Raw genomic sequence first — 17,399 nt, forward strand, 5'->3', positions numbered from 1 at the left:
AATCATGTGGCCGAATATGGTTGCATGATCAATGCTATACTTATACCCTCCTGATATCTACGATGTGAAACCGATGGCTAATTAGTAGGCTATGTCTATGAACTCAAACTACTTAAGCCTTCTATTGTGAAGAGCTGCCCAACCAAGGCTACTACTGTTAATAAGTACCAATTTTATAATTAAATAGGTATAGATTTTTATTTATATTTGATTATATTTATTAAGACTTCATATCTATTTAATTAATATTTATATATTTTTTCCTATTACTTAAATATAAAATAAAAAGGAATTTTGATATAAAATCTACTCATATCTTTATTTTCTATATTGTGCAGGAAAATTATTAAAAAAATAAAAAAGGAAAGAACAAGAAGATCGCGGATAAAAATATGGGTAAATCTATACATATGTGTGCGTATATATATGAGGAAAGACCCATGCAATTCCAAGAGGAGTTGGAGAAACAAAAAAAGAAAAGAAAAGTTAATACCTAATATATATATATATATATATATATCTATGTATGTGTATGTATGTATGTATGCCAAGGAAGCAAATATCACATATATAGAGAGACTAAAGATTCTAGGACATGTGATATGATTTTATCAAATCTGTTGGACGTGACGAAAAAGGGTAGAAGAGATTAAATATGTATGTGTGTGTATTAGAATCCCACGTCGACAATGAATAAGATTGTGTCATTTTTCTGCTTTATTAGGAAGAAATAGTATGGATATTACTCGATAAAGTAAAACCTGAGGAATCTGTTGTCGGCTCAAATGCTTTATTAAATATTACATAGAAGAAATACTGACGAAAAAAATTACCAAGGCCTATTACCAAGTTTATCAAACTTTGTATATACTTCTACTCTATAACTAAATTCAATGCAATCGGATTGTCTGCATTTCCTTCCGACTATATATCTGCCATACTATCATGATTTTGAGAGGTAGTAGTTGAAAATGGAGATTTATTCTTCTTCTTTTTTTGTTTTCCTTTGCATCTTGTCTTCATTTTTCGCAGCTATCCAGCCTTTCCCTTAGGTGCAATTACTGAATTTTCACCTGGAGATTTGGGAGAACTGAAAATCCAAGATGTCCACGAAGGCAGTGTAGAGATTAGGCAATTACCGTAGGATTCAATCAGGTGATCTGGACAATAGATAACTAAATGCCAAATTATGTTGTCCTGAATACTGTTAATACTCATGGCAGCTCTATTGCGACTTGATGAAGGGAGAGTTTCTGAGGGTCCCCTTAGAGGAACTTCAGTTGTTTTTAAGGTAGCATTGTGATTGTTTTCCTTATCTGTTCAAATCAAATATTTATACTAATACGTTGTATTGAGCATTGAGACTTTTGAGTATAAAGGTTTATCCTGGACAACGAGCTGGTGGTGTTGAGGCTGACATGTGATGGCTGCTAATGAGTTGAATGCCCACTTTTTTCTTCAAGTACTATAAAAGGACATGCGTATCGCTCTTCAGATTATATAATTATTTGATGACTATTCTAATATTTCTTGATTACATTTTTTTCCCTTCCAGAACACTTCAAAGCATGCAAGTCAGCATCTTTTGACTATTGTAGGAGGGTTGGAAACAAAAATCGGGGAGCAGGTTTGTCCTCTGAAATTAAAATAAATTCTGTGAACTTAAGGATCTAATTTTGTTGCTTATATTTAAGAAATTTACTTGACTTAGTGGCATGCTATTCGTGACGATGGGAAATATAGCACGGCAGACTATGCAAAAGCTGTGAGTGAAAGGATATCAAAAACTCTTCTTTAAAAAAGGTGTCTTCTTGGAATCGCTTTGAACAAGAACAAACAATGAAGAGAAGGAGATATTTTATTGTAAAGTTGCTTCAGGGAGCTATGAGACGTCTAGCTTACATGCATGACCCTGACAGATTGCACCAACGTCTAGGTCTCTAGGACCATCTTCTGTGGTTCTCAAGTATGCAATTAATTATGAAGTATTCCAGTTCAAAATCTTCCCGTCATTACATTTTATTCTCTCTCCACATCTCCTCTTTTAATGTGTTTGTGATATGATGACAGCACAATTTCTGAATGAGAGACTCGTTACTTGATACCAAGACTTCGGGATCTAGCTTTTTCTGTTGAGATCAGGTGAGTTAATGGTTTCCAAAGCCCTTTGACAGAAATTAACATGTTTTCTACTCATTGACCAACCTTTGATGGATAAGCATATGAGATTGACAAGTGTTATTGAGTTTGTCTTTTTCCTGTTTGATGTGTATTTATGTTAAAATTAAATTTCCTATACGTATTCAATCAATGTGCACCGGATAGTGTGATACTGTCAAGGTTTACGTCAAAATTGGTGTTTTATTTACAGTACACTAACTTTTTGCATACTCATCCCTTCGTTCCAGATTCTGAACATTATGACCTGTGCACTACTAACTGACGTGATAGGCGGAGCGGAATGATTTGTAAATCTAAATAGGTAGCAATCATAGAATTGCTATATGCCACCATAAAGCTGGGTTATATATATTGAACAAACCCAGCTTTGATGTCAAGTCTTCTGGGATTCTTGAAGCTAATTCTCTAAGGGTTTTATTTTTTTTCCTTTGATAATTAGACTTTTAGCTCTATCAGGCTGTGATTCACTGTGATTCTATTTTATTTATGTTTTGGTGGTTTTGAGGAATTGTCAAGGGGTTTCGAATTATTTAAGCCCAATCCTCGCTTGGTTTGACCTACAAACTAGTTTCAATACATATGCACTCTGCACAGACAACTTTTGTTTCACATCAACTTATTCTTCACTGAGAACATCTGAACATCTTAATTTTCACCAATCAACTCATTGTGATCACTCCTTATTTCCATTTCTCTGCATGATCACTCTTTGTAATAAACCATGTCTTGATGCCAATCGGTTCATATTTGATACAAAATACACTGATGCTAGATATTTGTTAGTTTATAATTTAATCGTTCCTTTGGTTGTGGGATCTTACTATAGTTATAGTATATGGTTTTTGGAGGTCTGATCTCTTAGGTGACCTCACTTGCATATATTAATTAAAAAAAAGAAACAATAAAAGAACTTGTTCGTAAGTTGTCTGAACTCTGAAGTTTAGAATCCACACTTATTGATTTGTTTATTTAGAAGTAATTGCAATTATTTGGAGTGATACGATTTTTGCGTATTTATTTAAATTTTACATTAATATTTAAAATGTTTAAAATAAAATTAATGTTATTAATAAAATTAGTCATATATAGTCGTGATATATTAAATTTATTTAAATAAAAATATCAAAGTGTACTTGTTAAATCATTTTTAAACTTTTAAAGTTATTCATATATATTAATTATGAAAAAAATGTCAAGAACGGATTCATGGCGGTGGTAATCCCCATTACATAGGTTTTTGAGTGGAATGAGGATGCCGAGTTTGACGCAATCTAGATTATAAAGGTAATGGAGATGCAGGGATAAAAGGTAACCAAACAACATGAATCATTAAATTGAATCAAGATTACAAGGAATCCTCATTCAGGAAATTCAAAAAAACGGAACACGATAGGAAGGGCGTGGAGTTTAAATTAGGAAAAGGTGGGATTGAGCATTTTTGTCGGATAAAAAAGTGAATGAAGGGGAGGAAGTTACAATTAGACAATAATGAAGGAGAAAAGAGAGGGGAAGGGAGAGGAAGAAGGGAGAGGACCCATATTATTAGAACTTCTTTGTTTTAATTAGTCAAATAGGCGAAAAGATGTTAGACATCCTTTGAAGCAAAGTATCCTTGTCGCATCCAAAAAATTTGTTCTATTTTCTTTAAGACATTTTTTTTATTTATGTCATTACATTAATTTTTTGAATGAATTATTTTAAGGTCCTACAAAATACAATTAAATACTATAAATGTGTGACACTAGTCCATTAACATCATCACCTTATGTCTTAAAAAATGTTTACTTATACTCTATAGTTAATCATGTATTTTTCTCATTAAACATTATTGTTAATTATATATTTTTATTAATAACTTGTTACTTCTTTATATTCTATATAACTAGTCATTAATTTTTTTAATTAAATATTAGGCCCCTTAAATAATTTAATATTTTAAGGTCTCAAACGACACAATTAAATACTACAAATTTCAATGACAACTAATCTAAGAAAAATGACAATACAAGTGTTGTGTGCGACTTGTATGTAATTATCCTTAATTTTTTTCTAAGCAATTATAAAATTCCTTAAATTCCATTTTTCTTTCCTCTCTCTTTCTCTGGCCAAATTCCTTCATTGCATTATTTTATTTTATTTTATCAAAAAAGTGGAGTGTAATATCCTAAATTTTAATCCTTAAAAACTAGTTGCTAATTAGGAGTAAATTAATAATTAGTGAATTAATTGTGTTTTGAGTGTTGAGTTAATGTTTTGTATCATTAGAATATTGTGTTGATAGGATTAAAGGGTAGGACGGTGATGTGAGGCATAATGCACGATAGAGCCAGTAACTTAGGCCAAGCTTGACGGGCCAACCCGAATCCGCCTGAAAAATTTAAGCCCGAGCCCAAAAATAATAATAATTTTTTATTGTTCGAGCCTATTCGGGCGGCCCGAATACCTGAATAAAAAAAATAATTTTTTAAAAATATATAATATAATAAATATTAATTATTTTTAAATTTTTATATCATTTTATTCTAAAATACCATATATTTGAGTTTATTACTATAGTTATTTTAAAAAAATAAAAATATTTATATTTTCTTATTTTTATTATTGTTAATTAAATAAAATATCTCAAAATAATAATTAAAATATATTTTAATACTGATTTTTATATTTTAAGACTCAATTTTTTTCAAAATAAAAGTTGAGTCATATACACCATTTTCTTGTCCAAAAAATTATATTTTATATTTTTTATAAAATAAATAATTAATTTTAAATTAAAAATAATTTTAAAAATAAAATTTGTGCATGTATGAATTCCTGAATCTACTACTAAACAAACATAATAAATAAAATAATATTTTTAAATAATTATTTAATTATCATCCATGTCAGACTTGGTTAAAAATTAAGAATGGACTAAAGTAAATACCCTTTGTATATACTATATAAGGCTTAAATAATATAAAAGGTTAAAGAAAAAAATTTAAAAAAAATAGTATTTTACCCATAATTAAATGATTTTTTATATAATATAATGATGGCTATTTTTCTTATATTCTTAAAAATAAAAAGTACAGTTTATCTAATAGTTATTAAAAACTTTAAACTAATCAGGGCAATAATTTTAAATTAGTGGTTTAACTATAGTTGAATTGAGATTGACTTGATCATAATTAAAATAATATAATTTAATTAAAATTTATAAATATTTTTATATAACCATGATAAGGAAAATATTTAAACAAATAAGACATTAATTTATAAATAAAGGAAACATTCATGAATAAATTGCATATAATATAAAAAAAATAATAGAGCTACTTAAGTACTTAACTACAAAGTTAATAAGTTATTAATTTTTTTATTCCTTTCAAGTTAAAATAATATTTCATGCCTAATAAAATTATTTAAAAATTAAAATTGATTAAAAAATGAAGAAAAAATATTTTTTAAAAAACTTTCGGGTATTAGGGCTGGGCTTGGCTATATGGGTTTTTTAAAATAAATAAGATTCTTTAAGCCCGATCCGAATAAGCTCGGCCCAAATTGAACCCGACCCACCTGAATTACCGGCTCTAATGCATGAGCACAAGTGAAATTGAACTCACTATACCATCTGCTACAACAGAAGCTGCATGCGCCACAGTGCATTGTGCAGGAATCACCTAAAGTTAGCGTGAATAGCTTGTAAAATCAGAAGGAAAAGTGTGAAAAACGCATCTGAAGGGGTGGAGAAGCTTGGCTCTGCTAGGGCTTGCAATATCTAGAGCTCAGGAGTTTGCTTCGATTAGTGACTTACTAGGTAAGTATCACGCAACTCTAAGCTTCATTTCTATCTCATTTTTATTGAATTTTATCAATTGGAAAATTGAATCATGAAGTTCTAAGATGTTGGAATCTAAAAGAAAGGTTTAAAACAGGCTATCGAATACGGAACTAAGGTTTTGTGACTAGTATAAAGTTGAATGGTTAAGCTTTGAGAATTTAGACTCATTTAGCCTAAAAGTTAGGTTAAATGGTGAAAGTTGGGCGAATAAATGAGTTAGGACGTTGTTATAGTCATTTGAATAGCCTATAAGGCCAATGACTATAAATAATGGACGTATGGATTCAAAAGGTGTTAATTGGACCATTTTATGTGTTAAGGGATTCGGTTTAACTGAATCAATGCCTGTATTAAGTGTTGATAATTGACTGAGAGACATTGTGTTAAGTAGATTGAGCACCTATAACATTGCTCGTGGAAATCTACATACTTGGGAGTCCATAGTGATTAGTAACCCTTAGTAGCAAGGGTTAAAAGTAACTAGAGTAACCATTTTATTTGTTTATTTGTGAAATTGTTTACAAGTGTTTTTATAGAATTGTATGCATTGTGTTATAAATTGATAGAGTAATAGCATTATGAAAGACTATACATGTGGGTGTGTGAGTATTGATTGAAATGAATTTGAGATGGCATGTGCATTGGCATGCATCACATCCACAAGTATACCTTAGATTAAGGTAAGGGGACGCAGTCCTACTATGAGGGGGTCCAGGAAGTCCTCCAAAGTGTAGAGCATGACTCCTCCAAGACGGACCTAGGAGAATCCTGATTATCCAAACTGTAAAGCTTAACTCTGCCACGACGGGCCTAGGATATGAAATGATCCACGAGATTACCCTAGATTAGGGTAGGGGGTCGTGGTCCTATGCTGTGTAAGATTAAGAAGTCCTAATGATCCAAAGCATAAATTTTAATTCCACCATGATAGACCTAGGAAACCATCCATACGTAAAGAGGATTACCTAATCTGAGCAGTGGTATAGTAGGCCCTGTTCCATGTGACTAGAAGTCCTAGTCCGAGTATAGAGATTACTCCACTAGGTGAAACCAAGAATGTATGAGCATAAGCATAGTGAGATTGATGAGAATGAATTCCTATATATGCATATGATATTGCTTTTACTGAAACATATGATATAGCGTTGAGAGGTCAAAATGAGTGAATGATGTGATATATGTAATTAGAAGTGTCAATCAAGTGAATGCGGTTCTTTTAGACTTGGTTCAAGGCTCGGAGTAGTCTAAGGAAACAAGGAATGAGAATTAAGCACTTAGGGTGAATGTTTTGAAAGAAAAAGTGACTTTTTGCACCCAAGTGTTTAATTTTAGATCAAACCATCAGATCGAGTCCAAACTTATTTCATTAGTTAGTATATGTTGTTAGCTTCATGTGGGCACTTGAATCACTCTAATTGAACGTTGAATATGGAAATGGCGTGTAATGGAAGTTCATCTTCTGAGCTGTGATATGTACCGCAACGCATGGTGTGTCATGCCATGGCACATGGCACAGATAGAAACAAAGCACGTTGCTTTGTACCACATGTCACAACACATCTCGTACAAGCCGCCCTGCATGGCCCTTTTTCAGGGTAGAGATTTGGTATTTTGTTGAGTTGTTTGACTGCATTTGCACTTCCACTAGTCATTTTATTTGAATATGTGTTTTAAGAAAGTGGGATCCCGCGATTTGAAAATAAATAAAGGACTATTACTCTGATATTGATTTGTGATTTATTGTTGATTGTGTGATTGAAAATGGTAAAGTCTGGATTGAATTAGAACTTTACATGGAAGGACATGAAACATCACAACAAATACATAACACAAGTAAAATAGAGATTAAAATTAATTCTTTCACATAAATAATAGAATGATAACTAAATTTGATCTAATTAAGTACATGACAAAAGAGGAATACAAAATGATCTATGTTAAAGTTTTTAAAAACTTATCTAATATTAATTTTTTTTTGATACAATTTGTAACACTTGCCTCGAGTGTTATCCAAAAATCACACAATTTAAATAAATTAAGTGTGGTTAAGGAATTAATCCTAAAACCAACTTAGGAAATAAACCATTTAAATCACTAAGCAAATACACAATTGCAAAGTAAACATTTAAAGCCTTTAAAAAAAATTTATAGGTTCTACCTATAGCACGCGGAAGCAAGCTAGACGAAAGTGAAATAAAAAGATGCTGTCATGACAGCATTAAATTGCTGTCATGACAGCCCTCCTGGGCCAACTTCTGGGAGGCACCGTTTCATCATTCAACCACCGATTGAAGTGATTTTAAAGCTCACACGTCACATTCAAAGGGTACTATAAGTATACCAAGTTTCAAAAAGATCCAACGGTCGAATTAAAAATTAAACATGTTAAAAAAATTGGTTATTTTTGCTGTCATGACAGCTAAAAAGCTATCATGACAGCACTTCCGGACCAACTTTCGGACTGCACCATTTCATCATCTGACCTCCGATCGAAATGATTCCAAAACCCACATGTCACTTTTAAATAATAGTATTAGCGTACTAAATTTTGAAAAGATCCAACAGATGGATTGAATTTTGTGCAGGTTACAACATTAATACTGTAGTTGTCATGACAGCAATTTAATGCTGTCATGACAGCACCTCCAGACCAAATTCCGGAGTGCGTCGTTTCTCTGTTCGATATCCGATCAATGTGATTCCAAAGCCCACATGAAGCTTATAAAAGGTTTTACTTGTGACCCAAATTTTAGAGAAATCCAACGGTCGGATTAAGATTTGGACACCCGGATGCAAAAGTGCAGCTTTTTAGTAAAAACCATTTTCAAAATTGTCCAAATCTCATCCTAATGGTCACAAACCTGTGGGAACACTTTGGACACGTCAAATAAGACTAAAAACACCTAATAGAACATTCAAATGATGGAAAACCCCCATACATCAAAATTTGACCACCCGGGTGCCATTTCCTAAAATGGACCCTAAACCCCCAAAATGCACAAATCATACAAGAGTTGTCACAGATTAATCTAAATACCATGTATTTATATAAATACATATACTAAACATTTTCACTTGGCTCAGAGCTCTTTGTGGGGCCCACGCACCCACTCTTTCTATCCAAGGTGTATGTTTGCCCGTAGCACATCATTTGCAATGCAACCACTTTGCATTTGCTTATAAAATCACATATATATCAAAATAAATATCTGCTTGTAATAGAAACTTGGTCTACTAAGTAAATCCATCAAAACCACACACCATAACCAAGTTTCCTAGCCATAAGTCTGCAAACAGACAAAAATTCATACACAAGCACACAATCCACACATATTTACACACACATACATAATCATATCCTACTGGCACCCTAATCCTAAATACATTACAATATATTTGCTCAAAAGAAAGGGGTTGCAGTTCTTTACAAATCACAAGCAAACCCCTAGCTTTGCTCCTTTCCCCGTCCACCACTGGATCCTTCACCTGGACCTATAATATTGAAAAGAAAGGGGTGAGACAACCACAGTCTCAGTAACAGAGAAATCTACATTGATTATTACAAAGTAAGCCATAATCAAATAAATGAATAATAAATTCAACATAGTATATAATTTAGCCATTTAAAATGTATGAATGCATGACCTAGGCCGGTATGGCCTTTCATGACCATCAGAATGCCCCCTGGCACTCTTTAACTCGCAGGTAAACCTTATACTTACTTGTACCTCCACAGGCACAAAACATAGTCTAAGGCATGATCTAATCCACCGAACCGCCTATGTCCCTTCGACGTGAATCCTGAGCAATCAAAGCTAACTCCCTCCCAGAGCCAGCCCGACTTACTCTCTATGTGAAGGCTACCTTGGCCTAGGCACTAAACCTCACACTTCATATGTCGGATTCCCTCCCCCACTGAGAGATGTCAAACACTCAATACACTAACCACTTTAGTGCACTGAGCCCACAATACGTAAGACAACACTGAGTACTGACAGTGTGCCATAAAATATTAAAAATCCACACCTTCTCATTAGTGAACTCCCACCAAGATCATGCCTTTTACTCTTGTCTATCTTTCCTGAGTATTGACCATTCAACACTCTAAAGTAGTATAACATTTATAAATCTCGTTTCCATAAAAACATTGTTATTAAACAAATAAAAAAACATATTTGCACTATAATCAAAGTAGTACCCCATAACCCCTTATAAAGCACATTTAATCTTTTAAAACATGTAATGCATGATAGCTAGTAATATTTATTCAAAAATAATTAAAACAGAGTAATAAAAAATATAAATTTTCCCTGTTACCTCAACCCTTTAGTACTAAAAGAGTTCCTTTTGTACAAAATAGAATTTGGCTTGTTCCTTAACTTTCGAACAAATTCCACCAATAATCCCTAAAACATATAAGTGATCCACATCACTTATCATGTCAAATAGCATTAATGAAAACTATAACTCATACCACACAACTTGGGTCTATGAGCCATAATCCATCCCAATGTTTCATATATTTAACCAACCATTCACATAGTATCACTTAACCACCAAAATCATTTATTAGCCATCACTAGGCTAAATTTTCAATTTATATAAAATTTTTAATCAATTAAAAACCTTTACTTAGTACCACCAACTTTCACCATTAGCCCTTATAATGAAAACCAAACCTTAATTTAAATCTTATTGGGCTCAAATAGCAAAATTATAACTAAATCAATAAGTTTAAACCATTGAAGAGCAAAAACCCAATTTCTTAGGATTTATTTTGTGCCCAAAACACTTCTTTTCATCCAATTATCCACTCAAAACATTATATCACTATATAGAAACTCAAAACATGCTCCATAGGATCCAAAGAAACAAAAGCTTACAAGAATAAAGCCTTTGGGATCAAAATCCAAAAATCTCCTCTTCCAAAAATTGAAGAAAATCAAGAGAAAGAAAAGAGGATTGAAGTAGGGAGTTTACCTATCGTGTAGCCGAGCTCGCAACGGTCGCAAAGATTTCTAGATCCAAGCCTAACTCCCTCCCTTTCTCCTCTCTTCTCTCTCTCTATCTCTCTCTCTCTTGTGCGTTTTGTTCTTCTTTCCTTTCTACGTTTTCTGCGTCCAGTTTGCCTCTTGAAATGCTGGTCAAAAAGTTTGGTGAAAATTACAAGAAAGGGCCCAACATTTTTTTATTATTGCACAAAAGCCCGGGTCAACTTTGGTAATTTTTCCTATAGTTAAAAATCAAATAAAACCAAACTTTTGCTTAGTAAAATTTAAACTCTGGACCTCTATCAAATTATTCTAAATTTTAATTTAATTATAGATATTTTATTTTATTTTATTTTTATAAATCCGAGTTTTAAAATTTCGGGATGTTACACAATTACTCAAATTCGTGGCCCAAATTGGATAAAATTATATTGATAACAAAGCTCTCCCAACAGAATATTTAAAATAGTTCCATATCTAAAATTTAAATTTAAGATCACAGGTTAAGTTAACGCAATTCCTTACCAATTAAGTTTCGTGGTCGTTGGTATAATTTATTTTGTTTTAATTAAATTATTATAATTTGATAGATAACATATTTTAATCCTCAAAAGCTAAAATCTTTGAATTTTTCCTTTCAAAAGTAAAATTAACAAAGAGTTGTTATCTTGCTTTTAGAGCGTAAGAATGGGCTGATCACAAAATGAATGCATAAGGCACACGAATATCCAATAAATTTTGCAACCAACCCATGAATTCTCTTTCCCTGTCAATTCAACTTTCTTTTTTAATTTTCTTTACTGTGACCAATATTTTCACATCTTGGTTTTTTGGCCTTATTGTGACCAATCTTTTCACTTCTTTTTTGGTTAGCCACTAAACGAAACTCATTGAAATTAAATCAAGCATGCAAGTGCAGATAAAAGCGAAATAAAAGAAACAAGGCAGCAATAATAAAGCAAAAGAAATTAATCAATGCCTTCACATGGGTTACATCATCACCAAATTTTCTAGCACGTAAAATGGTCAAAATAGAGGATGGTAATGTAACTAGAAGTTTGGAGGCATCCATGCCTTTTTCTTTTCTTTTCTTTTCTTTTTTTTTTTTTGGAAAAGGATACTTCGCATTATTGAATCAAAACGTCCAAGAACAAACAACGCAAGACAAAAGGAATATTATTCTTGTCAAAAGAATAATATTAAAATAATAATCATTAATAAAATAATATCCTTGTCAAAACGTATTATATTACACCACATCAAATCACTTTAAAAGAAAATATACTTTCATTTTAAAGTTTCATTTAATTCAAATTTAAATAAAAAAATTCAAAATACTAATTTTTTAGATTTTAAATTTTAAAAATAAAAATTGGAGGGAAAATGGTGAAGGTGGGCGTGAAGAGGATGGAATAGAAAGAGTTGAGCCCAGGACACAAAGATGGGATGAGACTAAGATAGGGAGGGCGTGTGGATGAGAGGTGGGTTTCTTTCCTTTGCTTTTGTTGTTTCACTGCCCCTCCACTATAAATCTGAACTGTTAGAATTAAATTTATATTTTTAAAAATGATCAAATTTAAATTTTTAAATTTAATTTAACTGTCCAGATTTGTATTGGTCTCTCTGTTGTTTTTCTTTGCAGAGAAGAAAATCCAACTCCTTGTGGATGGTGTATTTGACTTGCTTCCCCATTTATTTTCATTATATTATTAGATTTAAAAAAAATAGAAGATAGTATGTGTGAAGGAGAGGCTTCAGAGGCAACACAAGGTCAAAGCAATGATATGGAATAAAATTGCATAAAGGATTTAGCCGGCAAGATTTCAGCCTAACCAAAAGTTTACTCCTTTTTATGAAAAGAATTGAATTAAGCAACCTATGATATGGTTTAGTCTTAATATAACTTAAAGCTGAACAAGATCGGATTGGTCCAATTAGACTAAGACACTGGTCCAAGGTAGCAATTTATTTTAATATAATATACTCAATTAACATAATAAAATTACTTATAATCATATAAAATTTATTACAATAATAGTTATAAATTTACAACAATATCCAACAACAACAACAAAAAGTATTTTAGTTACAATGCAAATGATTCAAATTAAACAATTTTTTAACAACATTAAATTACCTTCAGCATCTCTAAAGTCCATTGCACTAAATTAACAATAAATTTCACTAATAAAAGAAGATTGAAGTTAGTCAATATTAAAATTTTGCTCAATATTCATAACTTCACAAGTATAAATAAAACACACAAAAAAATACTAACTATAGTTATAAATTAATTTATTGTAATAATAATTAATAAATTAATTAAACTGTATTAAATAAATTTATAAGATCAGATCAAATGGTCTAGATCTCTTGTATAGCCTAAAGAAAAAGTCTGATTTTTTTAATCCTAAAAGACTAATTTTTAACTGAATTGAATAAGATTAAGTTTGTCTTAAATTAAATCAAGGATTGAAAATTTTTTGCACAGCCTCGTTATAGAAGGATCGAAAAAGGTGACAGAATTGGGGCCAGATAATCTGATTCAACGGGATGTTTGGCGTGACGGCAACATATAGATACAAGGCATCATTTCTTTTTTTTTTTTTTTGGATAAATGAGTGCAAACGAGAAATCAACATGGGGGTAATTTTTAAAGGGGATAATATAGGGATGCTGATTATTCAGCTAGACTATTTCATACTTTAAAAGTTAACTTTTATCTCTTTAATTATCATTCATATCCCAATAATTTTGACATGAAAGATGATGAAAGAAGATAGGTATTTTGTATTTTGTTTCTTGTTGTATTTTGTTTCCTATGTTTAGTATTGTGATACTAGTAAGAAATCACGCGACATGGGTGCTATGAAAAGTAAGGAGGAGATTTCCAAAGAATGCGAGAAGGGAATCCGAGGGGAGGATATTTGGAAAGGAAGTCAACGGATGTGACCCAAGAGATGGGTCACAGTTGGAAGAAACATGGGGTGGAGAATTTAGAATGAAATCCTGAGGCAAATAAAAATCGCAATCCAGCTAGGAAAATGGATATCATGGCTAAAGATTTGGGCCAGGTTTCAAAGCCCATTAATGACACCATAAATTTGTAGCACCCCAGGTATTCCTTCAGATGGGCTAATTAATGATCATGGAGGTAGGCCCGAAACGCAACTTCTAAAGGACCAAATAGAGCCGACGACTTATGAAGTTTGGATGTTGGTTTATGAAGTCGAAGTGAAAGTTGAGATAAATGTTAATTTTATATTATTATAAATAAAAAATAATTGAGTTTGGGTTTATTTAGGCAACCAAAATAAACTCAAGGAGAGCGGGTGGTTTCTAATCCATACATTAGTTATTACCATAATTACAACTTTTACAAGTAGTGCTTATTGTTTTCGCAGCTTTTCCTGTGATTAAAACAACTTCTCTTTGCCATCTTCCTCTTACTTTTTAGCTTAATGCTTATCGTCTGACCCTTCCTGCTCGACCATCCCTCCCCAAATGCTCGAATGTTTTATTTTATTTAGTGAAAAAGGAGGATAAACCAGTAGTCTTGATTGATTTCATTGTCAAAGTGAGTACCTTACAGGAGATCTTATCATCTATTGCAACAGGCGCCCTCTTATTGACCACTTGCATTATTCCTCTTGTCCATCATCTCCCATTCAATTTCTTCCTCCATTATATGTTTCCGAGTAACTTGTAAACCAACCAAAAGCAACTTTTTACTTTGTTCTTGGGTTGGCTTCTGCTTCTCTCGAGTACTCAGGAGTACTAAGCTCAAGTTCAAAATTTCTACCATCAGATGCCCTATAATTGGGTGGATGGCCGTAACATAAATTTGTTGTATTCGATCGGTGTCCTCATTTATGATGAGCATGGCTTGCTCATTAGGGGCTTGGGCTCATCCAACCCCTTGTTTTCATCCCCAATTAATCTTGAAAAAATAATAATAAAATTCTTTTGAATTATATAAATGATAATTTAATCCTTCAAAATATTATAATTCCACTAAAATTTTTAGAAATTTTTCTATTATTAAATAATTTATATAAATGATCAATTGTCAAAGGGTTTTGAATTATTTATGGCCGATCCTGGTTTGGTTTCACGTATAAACTAGTTTGAATACATATGCACTCTCCACAAACAACTTTTGCTTCACATCAACTTATTCTTCACTGAGAGCATTTGAACTTCTTAATTTTCATCAATCAACTCATTGTGATCACTCCTTATTTCCATTTCTCTGCGTGATCTCTCTTTGACTAATTAATGATGTCTTGATTCTAGCAAGAAACACACTAATTAATCATGTCTTGATTCTAACAATTGACAGTGTTACATTTAAATAAATTAATCGAGTTACTCAAAGCTAGAAGACGATCCTCCTTCATTAGCAAATGGGCTCTGGAAACAAGCATCAGCTTCAGGTGCAGTGACACATCTGGAGAAATGAGCTTTTGGTATAGCTGATGACATGTAAATTATCAGAACTTGACTAGATGGAGAAGTTCCTACAGCATCATTCTTAGGTTTTTATGTTTTGAATTCTGATGCAGATATGAAGTAGTAGGACTTCTTTTAGCATACCTAGCTTTTATTCCATTTGATGAAGCTAGTATAATGGATAGCATTTCCTTGCAAGTGAGATATGATGCAAGTTTGAATTTATTCTTTTTGTATCTAATAAGCTGTAAAAGTCTTCTCACAAGATAACATTCATAGTACACTGTTTGGGCTAAATATAAAACGTCACTCAAATAGGTCACAGGGCTAATTGGGCTGAGTAATTGAAACGTTTGGCCCAATATAAACAAAACGGGTTGGCCTCGATGCTCAGTAAAGGCCACAATAAGTAAACATGCTGAAATCCCGTCAACTACAAATATTAGATGTTGGCGCGAAAGACATGATCTCAAGTAATGCCGAAATCTACAGACCTCATAATCAAGTATCTCGGTGAAATGGGCTGATTACCAAAATGGAGAGCATGGAATAAAGACCACGCCATAAGTTTTACAAGATCTCTAATTCTTTGACAAAACGTGCTAGGTCTTAAAGAAGAGGCTACCGCTACTCTGACACTATAAATAGAAGAAGACACAGAAGAAACTAGTCAACACTTAATCCAAGACTTGAATTTTACACTTTTTAATCTTTCAGTTTACACTTATGACTTTTTTCATATTTCAATAAAATTAAACACTTGTTCTACCAAAGCCTTGTATCTTTTTACATCTAAGTAAACTGTGGTAAGGGAGTTCGAGATCCTTTTATTATCAATTGAGACTCAGCATCTCTGGCACGCCTGGTATTTGTTGTTCACCACGAACAATTTTTGGCATGCTTGGTGGGACCTATGTAACAAAGATGGCAAGGACATGAAAAGACAAAAGGATTGATGAAACAAGTACTGGTTCTCATGAACTAAAAGGGACTTCTATGCACGTAGGGTCATAACACTTATCGCCATTCAGGATATATATAGACTAGGGTTGAGGCCAATTGGCCGCCCCACCTTTTCAAAACTGTATCTAGAGTACATAGATAGGGACAACCCATACCCTCGGGGATATAGGATCCCTGACTTCACGTTGTTCTCAAAGGACGAAATGCAATCGACACTAGAGCATATTAGGAGGTTCACAATCTAATATGGCAAGATTGCCAACTATAAGAACTTTGCTAACTTAAAGCTGAGATTGTTCCCAAACACTCTCACGAGCCCTACGTTTACATGGTACACTTCATTACCTCACAACTCAATCATTAGCTGGATGGAAATGGAGCAGAAGTTCTATATCCATTTCTATAAGGTAGAGCCGGAGGTCAACATAGCAGAACTATGTAAGCTCACTTAACGGGCTAGAGAGATGATGGACCAATATTTGGTAAGGTTCAAATGATTGAGGAGTAAGTGCCATGTACTATTTCCAAAAACTAAATTAGTCAAGGTACCACAAGCAAGACTGGATATAGAACTCCAAAAGAAATTTCAGGGGAAAGTATTTTAAGATAGCAGAATTTTAAGATTTCTACGAACTCGTGGCCAAAGTATGGGGTTATAAGGAACTACTTAAGGAAGAGGACCATCATTAACGGACTATAATAGGAACCTATTTCAGGGACCTTGACATGGCGGTTGCAAAGCTAAAAAATGTTGGCAACTACACATGCTCAGCTTTGATAAGGAAGGCCGGTGAAATTTCCAAAAAGCCGAATGCAATCTAGTACATTTTTGATACCACCAAAACAGAGAAAATCTTTGATTTCCTCCTTAAAGAAAATGTTATCTCCCTACTCGCTAATCATAAAATCCCTTCAAAGGAAGAATAGAGAAGAAAGGAATATTGTAAGTACCTTCACTTATAAAGTCATAACAACAAGGTGTGTTGGGG

General features: G+C 32.7%; 1 pseudogene; it reads left to right on the forward strand.

The window, feature by feature from the left end:
- Window positions 1-893: 893 nt before the first annotated feature.
- Window positions 894-16,083, forward strand: LOC129316437 (uncharacterized; annotated as a pseudogene).
- Window positions 16,084-17,399: the final 1,316 nt, after the last annotated feature.

The sequence above is a fragment of the Prosopis cineraria genome, unplaced genomic scaffold (assembly GCF_029017545.1).
Source record: "Prosopis cineraria cultivar Desert tree isolate PC_DT_omini unplaced genomic scaffold, ASM2901754v1 PC7, whole genome shotgun sequence".
Lineage (NCBI taxonomy): Eukaryota > Viridiplantae > Streptophyta > Magnoliopsida > Fabales > Fabaceae > Prosopis > Prosopis cineraria.